We start from the raw sequence: 7880 nt of genomic DNA, 5'->3' as shown, positions 1-7880 counted from the left end.
CCAGCACTCAGGAGACAGAGGCAGGCAGATCTCTGAGTGCTGTGCAGGCATTTCTGTTGAGTTAGGGAGTTGAGAGGCAGTGCATTGGAGCTGAGTTAGGGGTTGAGAGGCAGTGCATTGGAGTTGAGTTAGGGAGTTGAGAGGCAGTGCATTGGAGCTGAGTTAGGGGTTGAGAGGCAGTGCATTGGAGTTGAGTTAGGGAGTTGAGAGGCAGTGCATTGGAACTGAGTTAGGGGTTGAGAGGCAGTGCATTGGAGTTGAGAGGCAGTGCATTGGAGCTGAGTTTGTCATGGTTCAGTTCAGTTTTACCTGGAGAGTTTTATAGAGACAGGCTGAAGAGAGAACAAGTCAGACACAGGTGAAGACAGAACAAGCCAGCAAATGCAAAGGAGCCAGAAGATAGAACATATTGCCAATATTAATATGAGGCCAAGCAGAGCAATTCAGTCAGAGGCTGAGAGTGAAGCCAGGTGGAATCAGCCAGCTAGGAGAGAAGTTTGAGCCAGAACAGCTGAGATGAACCAGCCATCCAGAGTTCAGAAAGAGTTAGAAAGGGTGAGCTTATTCAGCAGAAAGTCTTCTGAGACAGGGTTTCTCTGGGTAGCCTTGGCTGTCCTGGACTCTCTTTGTAGACCAGGCTGGCCTCAAACTCACAGTGATCTGCCTGCCTCTGCCTCCCGAGGGCTGGAATTAAAGATGTGTGCCACCACACCCGGCTCTATTTTTTTTCCCTCTTCTTGTAAAACCAGCAGTCCTATGGTATGAAGGCTTCATCCGATGACCTCATTTCACCTTCATTACATCCCCGAGTGCTCTGCCTTCCAATCTAGCTTCGTGAGGGGAAGCCCCTCAAAATTTGAGTTCAGACAAGAAGCACAATCCAAACATAACTCCACCTACCCATCCTATTGAACAGCAGTACAGAAGTGTAAGCCAGATAAGCCCTTTCCTCCCCAACTTGCTTTTCGGTCATGGTGTTTTGCCACAGAATAAAAGCCCTAACCAGGACAAGTTGGTACCAGGATTGTGGGATATTGTTGGGAGACACATGACCATGTTTTTGGGTGGATCGCAGAAGGACTTGGGGCCTAGAAGAGCCTTGAGAGTTGAGAGCTCAGTGGGATGTTCTGCAGGAACTTGACCTAAGACTGTTGAGAGCAGTGCAGGAGATGGAGGCCTGTCTTGTGGCGTTCAGAGGGAAGTTTAAGGACTCTCTATCAGCACCGTTTGCTATTTTGAATTGAGATTTCATGGTTCTGGTGAGCTGGGACTAAAGATTCACCTGTGATTAGCAAGAGACAAGTGACAGGGAAGTGAAACCTTTGTGCTACTGAGTCAATTGATGCTGGTCAGTTGGAGCTAAGAAATTAGCCATGATTGAGAAGAGACCAGCATTGCTGAGGTGAAGTCTTCTGGGAAGTGTTTGCTCAGGGCCAGCACACAGAAGCTGTGTTCCAGAAGCAGCTGAGGTTGTATCTCATGCTGGTAGCCAACTTGGTAGTGTAAGAGTCACCCAGTTGGTACTGGTTTTGAAGGCATGAAGGGTCATGGAGAGCAGCTGAGGCTTGGCACCTTGAGAGGCCAGAAAGGGTCACTGGTGAAGGTGCAGCCCAGTTGCAGCAGAAGGCCTCAGCATTCTGGCGATGCCGGTAACCATGGGTGACCACCAAGACCAGCAGCGGCAGTAGAGTGGAGTCAGCTGGAGCCTAAAAGACAAACTGTGTGCTGCAGAGGGAGAGAGGGAGAAGTGACTGAAGGTCCTTGGAGGAGGCCAGATGATCATGAGTGACTGTCAGATAACTGTAAGATGGGTTTACTTACACTGTGGGAGTTTGATTTTGCTTGGTTCAGGTTGCGACTGTACTCTGGTTGTCTCTCTTGAAGAAGATATTTAATTTATTTTTGGTTTTTACAGAAGCCCGTGGCTGAAAGACTTTGAACTTTTAAAAAAGATTTGGGGTTTTTAGAACGATTAGATATTTTAAAGAAACTGAAATTTTAATGTGTTTGAATTTGTAAAGAATGTGAGGGACTTTTAAAATTATTTATGTTTTGACTGTGAGGTCTTGGGGATGAATAAGAAAGGAAGGGCTGTGGCTTAATAGTGCTGTGTTTGTGTGTCGAGTAGGCAATTGATCAGTTGTGCTGGCTGGTCTTGTGTCTTGACACACAAACTTTTGAGTTATCAGAAAGGAGGGAACCTCAACTGAGAAGAGGCCTCCATGAGACCCGGCTGTAAAGCATTTTCTTAATTAGTGATTAATGGGGGAGTGCCCACTACATTGTGAGTGGTGCTATCTGTAGGCTGGTGGTCCTGTGTTCTATAAGAAAGCAGGCTGAGGAGGCCACGAGGAGCAAGCCAGTAAGCAGCACTCCTCCACGGCCTCTGCATCAGCCCTTACCTGCAGGTTCCTGCCCTGTTTGAGTTCCTGTCCTGACTTCCTTTGATGATGAACAGCAATATGGAAGTGTAAGCCAAATAAGCCCTTTCCTCTCGAATATGCTTTTTGGTCATGGTGTTTGTTTGTTTGTTTGTTTGTTTGTTTTTTGGTTTTTCGAGACAGGGTTTCTCTATGTAGCCTTGGCCATCCTGGACTCACTTTGTAGACCAGGCTGGCCTCGAACTCACAGCGATCCGCCTGCCTCTGCCTCCCGAGTGCTGGGATTAAAGGCGTGCGCCACCACACCCGGCTTGGTCATGGTGTTTTATCCAAGCAATAGAAACCCTAACTAAGATAATTGTGGTTTTCTGCAAAGCCTCAAACTGATACAGCTAGAATGGAATTGGAAACATTATCACGCACAGTTGTTCAACTGATCCCAGGGCTAAGCTTTCTGGTCTGTTGCCACCTTTAGCCTGCTTAGTACAAGTGGCCACTCCTAACTAATTTTCAAATGAGAAACACATGGACTGCATCTTTTCCTTCATAAGTAGAATAGAAAGATTATGCACCAGGAAGGGAAGTATTAAAGGATAGCCAGAGAGAGGGCCACAGGTTGGAGATATATATATGTGTAATATGTAGGTGAGTATGTGAAAGCCTGTGTGTATGAAAATATAGTAAGGAAAACCAAACACAGTGGTGCACACTGGTAATTCCAGCATATGGGAGGCTGTCGTAGGAAAATCAGTACAAGGTTGGAATCTGTCAATCTTCTGTGCTAAGAAGTCACCCTCACCTTCACCATGCTCTCCTTCCTTCCCTTCATCATCATCTTCACCTTCAGCCCCACCCCCTTCTTCATCAATATCTTCCAAGTCTTCCTCTTCACTACCACCACCATCATCGCCATCATCATCTTCAATCATCTTCAATCATCTTCTTCCACCTCTCCTTCCTCATCTGTATCAGGAACCACAGTCCTGCAAGAGATTTGGCCGCATACCAACTTTGATGACCTCTCCTGACTCAGCTGCAGCTGTATCAGAGTGGTCAGTGAGAAGCTCTCTGGCTGTGTGCTGCCGCTTCCTGCTGGCTTTGTTCTGCATTTGAGTTGAGTGTCTTGTCAAATCCTTTCCAGATTTTCAGTTGATTTTGGTGGACTTTGAAGATGGGTCACCATTCGCATTCAGATGAGATTCTTTGGAGAGAACATTATTATTATTATTATTATTATTATTATTATTACTATTATTATTATTATTACTATTATTATTATTTCTTTTTCTTGGTTTTTTGAGACAGGGTTTCTCTGTGTAACCTTGACTGTCCTGGACTCACTTTGCAGACCAGGCTGGCCTTGAACTCACAGAAATCCACCTGCCTCTGCCTCCCAAGCATTGGGATTAAAGGTGTGCACCACCACTGCCTGGCTCAAAAACTTTATTTTCAAAGTAAGGATTTTCATCAAAATAAAAAGTCTGTTCTGTAACCTGATTTAATGTCTTCAAATTCTGTCACTTCAACTCTGGTCAAATAATACAGAGCCTCTTATCCTCCTCCCAAGCAGTGCGGACACTTGTGGGTGGTTGACAAATGTTGTTACCAAAAAATTTGGGATTTTGTGATCAGTTCTTACCTCTTCTGAAAAAATGGTTGGCGGAGTTTATTATGTATTTTGTTCTACTTTCAAAATTCCCTCACTGGCTTGTTCATTAATTCTGTCTTCTTCATCAGTGTGCTCAGTTGCTTCTTGCTGTTTTTCCTCCTTCCAGCCACTCAGGAGAGGCTGACGTGTTCTCCAGCTCCGGGGCAGGAGCTGGTCTGCATTTCTTGGGCTGAGGCCAGATGGAGGATTGCCATTTCGGGGCCATGGTGGCAGGGGGGAGGGAGGTGGCAGAAGCCAGAGCACAGAGGCCTGATGTACACAGCAGGAAGAAACTCGCAGCAACGCAAAACTCATTTTTACAATTACTGTACATTTAAAAAGGTATCTTCATTTAACACTCCCAACTACTAAGTTAAAACCTTGACATATAAAGAAAGCCACACATTATAAATGGCTGTTTGATAGTTCTACTGCTAAAGTAGCTTTGAAATTAAATACCAGGCCAGGTGGTGGCGCACGCCTTTAAGCCCAGCACTTGGGAGACAGAGGCAGGCAGATCACGGTGAGTTCAAGGCCAGCCTGGTCTACAAAGCGAGTCCAGGATAGCCAAGGCTACAGAAAGAAACCCTGTCTTGAAAAATGAGAGAGAGAGAGAGAGAGAGAGAGAGAGAGAGAGAGAGAGAGAGAGAGAGAGAGAGAGAAAATACTGTAGTTTTATAACTCAAAATAAAGAGGTTTATAATACCACTATTTATAATCATACCAAATAAGAACAAATCTTAGGGGCTGGAGAGAGGGCTGCTCTTCCAGAGGTCCTGAGTTCAATTCCCAGCACCCACATGGTGGCTCACAACCATCTGTATTATGACCTGATGTCCTTTTCTGGTGTACATGAAGACAGTATACTCATATACATAATAAATAAATATTAAAAAAAAAAAAAAGAACAAATCTTAGCATCTAATGGCTGGATCAACAAGCTGTCACACAGCTGCACAATGCAATACCTCAGACATTAGAGGAATTATCCACATGGCCTAAAACATGAGTAGTTGAGTGACAGAATCAGTCTCCAATGGTTCTATCTGACCTGTTTCATTTCTAGTGTTCTGCAAGCTGAAACCGAGGGGAGAGCAGTTGAGGTGTAACTCACTTGTTACAATGTAACGTATGAATGAAGCCCTGGGGTGTGATTCCTGGAATTGTTTAAGTAGTCATCATTGTGCACACCTGTCACCCCAGCCGTCAGGACGTGGTGGAGGCAGGAGGATCAGAAGTTTAAGGTCATCTTCTTTGACTTCTTTGAAGTCAACCTGAATTACACGAGACTTTGTCTCAAAACACAAAACCGAAATCCAAGAAAACCCCCTGGAAGAAACACTGCAGGATTACGTGCTTCTCTTCTGTTCTCTTTTCCTTCCTTCTTTCCTTCCTTCCTTCCTTCCTTCCTTCCTTTCTTTCTTTCTTTCTTGGTTTTTCTGAGACAAGCTCTCACCATGTAGCCTGGGAATTCTGGAACTCACAGCTGAAGACCAGGCTAGCCTCGAACTCACAGAATACTGCCTGCCTTTGCCTCCTGCCTGATGGGATTCAAGGTGTGTACCACCATGCCTGGTTATGTGCTGCTTTTTTCAATAAAGCAGCAAAGTTTATCCTGAAGTCCTGACCTAAAAGAGTTTCACTTTAAATTCCTGCAGGAAATGTCATGCTATGAGGGAGAATAGCAAAAGGAGATGCGCATCCCTTAGGGAAACTGCCTGTGTCTAATAGTGCACAGACAGCTGCTGAGGGGGCAGTGCTCCTATCCGGAAAAAGAGCAGAAAGGCAAGATTAAAGTGGGCAGAGCCACACCCCTGGATGACGGGTAAGAGCAGGAGGATGAGCAAACCTGCACTGCCTTCGTTTCTTTCCCCTCTTTGCTCTGTGATAAAATTCCACCTGGTACACATTGTTATATTTGGAGCTGAAAGCTAAACCCATAGGCTTTCTCAATCCCTTCAGGGGTGGGAAGCCTGCTCCATTGTCCCGGAAAGTTAGGAAGCATCGCTTGGTTTTGGACCTGGGGATGTGGACACAGGACCCCGGGTCTCACACACACCAGACATGTGCTGTGCTACAGGGCGTTGGCTTCAGTCCATAAGGTCTTCTATGAAAAAAGAACTCCATTCTGGCCTTGCAGGATGCTGGTTATATTGATCATTGCTGACGTCCAAAAGTCCTAAGACAGTGTTGTATGGTGTCTGAGGTTTCTGCTGCTCTCCCTGTTCAGTCAGCAACAGAATGGCTGCAGTTGGAGGGACAGGCCTGGGTCCCCTGGGTGGCTGTAGGCACAGATCCGCTTCCTATCAGATCGCTGCTTGTTCCCAGGGGTTGAAAGGGGTTCACGCTGTCTCTCAAGGTCCGGACTCAGAGATTTATGCTTCTGTAACACTTTGCTTGTTGGTTTGTTTTATTTTTGGTTTTTCAAGTCAGGGTTTCTCTGTGTAGTCTTGGCTGTCCTGGACTTGCTTTATAGACCAGGCTGGCCTCGAACTCACAGCGATCCACTCACCTGCTTCTGGCTCCCGAGTGCTGGGATTAAAGGTGTGCACCACCACGTCTAGCTTCTGCAACATTTTTTTTTTAAGTGAGTTACAGGCAGACAGCAGAAGGAAACTGTACAAACTGAGGTGACGTGCTGCAAAGGAGTAAATGATACAGGAACACATCCATTGAGAGCCCTAAATAACCTTCAAACACCCCTGAATCAGTAGCTCTTAACGCTTTTGAAAGAATTGACTAAGTTAGCTGGGTTTTTTTTTTGTTTGTTTGTTTGTTTTGAGACAGTTTGTCTAATATGGAGTTCTGGCTGTCTTGGAACTTGCTATGTAGAACGTTACGCCGGTTTTGAAGTCATGGAGATGCACTTGCCTCTACCTCGCCAGTGCTGTGGTTAAAGGTGAGCCCCACTGTGCCCAGCACTAAGCAGCACTCAACTCTGGAACTGTGAACTGGGGGGAAATTAGGCTAAAATGGTTTTTGAATGGAAAAAAATCATGTTCAGTGCAGTTTTAATGAAGTTAATCATTTTTTAAAAATATCAGAAATCAGTTGTGGATGGATGGGAGAAATGTCATTTCCTGTGGCTTTATTGTTTGCTTTAAAGTTTTGTGTGTCCATTTTGTGTGTGTACATGTGTGAGTATGTTTCTGTGCATGTGTGAATGTGCACGTCTGTTCAGGGATGACACAACATGCATGTGGAGATCAGAGGACAGCTCTCCAAAGCCAACTCTCTCCTTCTACCCCCTGTGGCTTCTCTTGTTTCTGGCCCGTCCTCCCTCCCCCCAGCTAGCTGCTCCAGCAACCCCCTCTCCTTCACTAACATTTCAAAAGTGCACCACTATCTGACTTCTTATATTGTTTCTGGGCACAAATTCGGATTAAGCCCTCTCCCTGGCCTCACCTCCATTTTTTGTTGTTTTAGATTAGCACGGAAAAAAATAGGTTTCCTCACACCACTTCATAAATATATATGTATTTTGTTGATTCCTCCCTCCAGTCTTCATTTTGTGCGAACCCCTGCCCCTCACTGTCCACACTGTCCCCTTTGTCCCCAGTACTTCCCTGTCCACTTTCCTGTCCATGTATTCTGTTACCCTCCCTCCCAGCTCCCTTAAAGCTTTTTTCTTCCCTTCACTCAGACATCCTTCCCACTTTGCTAACCTCTGACATGCTCGCTCCCACATAAATACCCACAGATAACTAGAGTCGTATATGAGAGCACACGGGTATCTTTCTCAGTTATTCTACTTAACATAGAATTTCCAGTTGTGCTCATTTTCCTGCAAATTACAACTTTCATTATAGCTAAATAAAACTGTTTTATTGGTTGAAGGACATCAAGGATTC

At 45.3% G+C, this 7880-nt stretch overlaps 1 pseudogene; it reads right to left on the bottom strand.

The window, feature by feature from the left end:
• Window positions 1-229: 229 nt before the first annotated feature.
• On the bottom strand, window positions 230-4255 carry LOC127193596 (protein SET-like; annotated as a pseudogene).
• Between the last annotated feature and the right edge of the window lie 3625 nt (window positions 4256-7880).

Source organism: Acomys russatus, chromosome 9 (assembly GCF_903995435.1).
Source record: "Acomys russatus chromosome 9, mAcoRus1.1, whole genome shotgun sequence".
NCBI lineage: Eukaryota > Metazoa > Chordata > Mammalia > Rodentia > Muridae > Acomys > Acomys russatus.
Note: the sequence above shows the minus strand (reverse complement) of the source record. Positions and strands in the feature narration are given on the sequence as shown.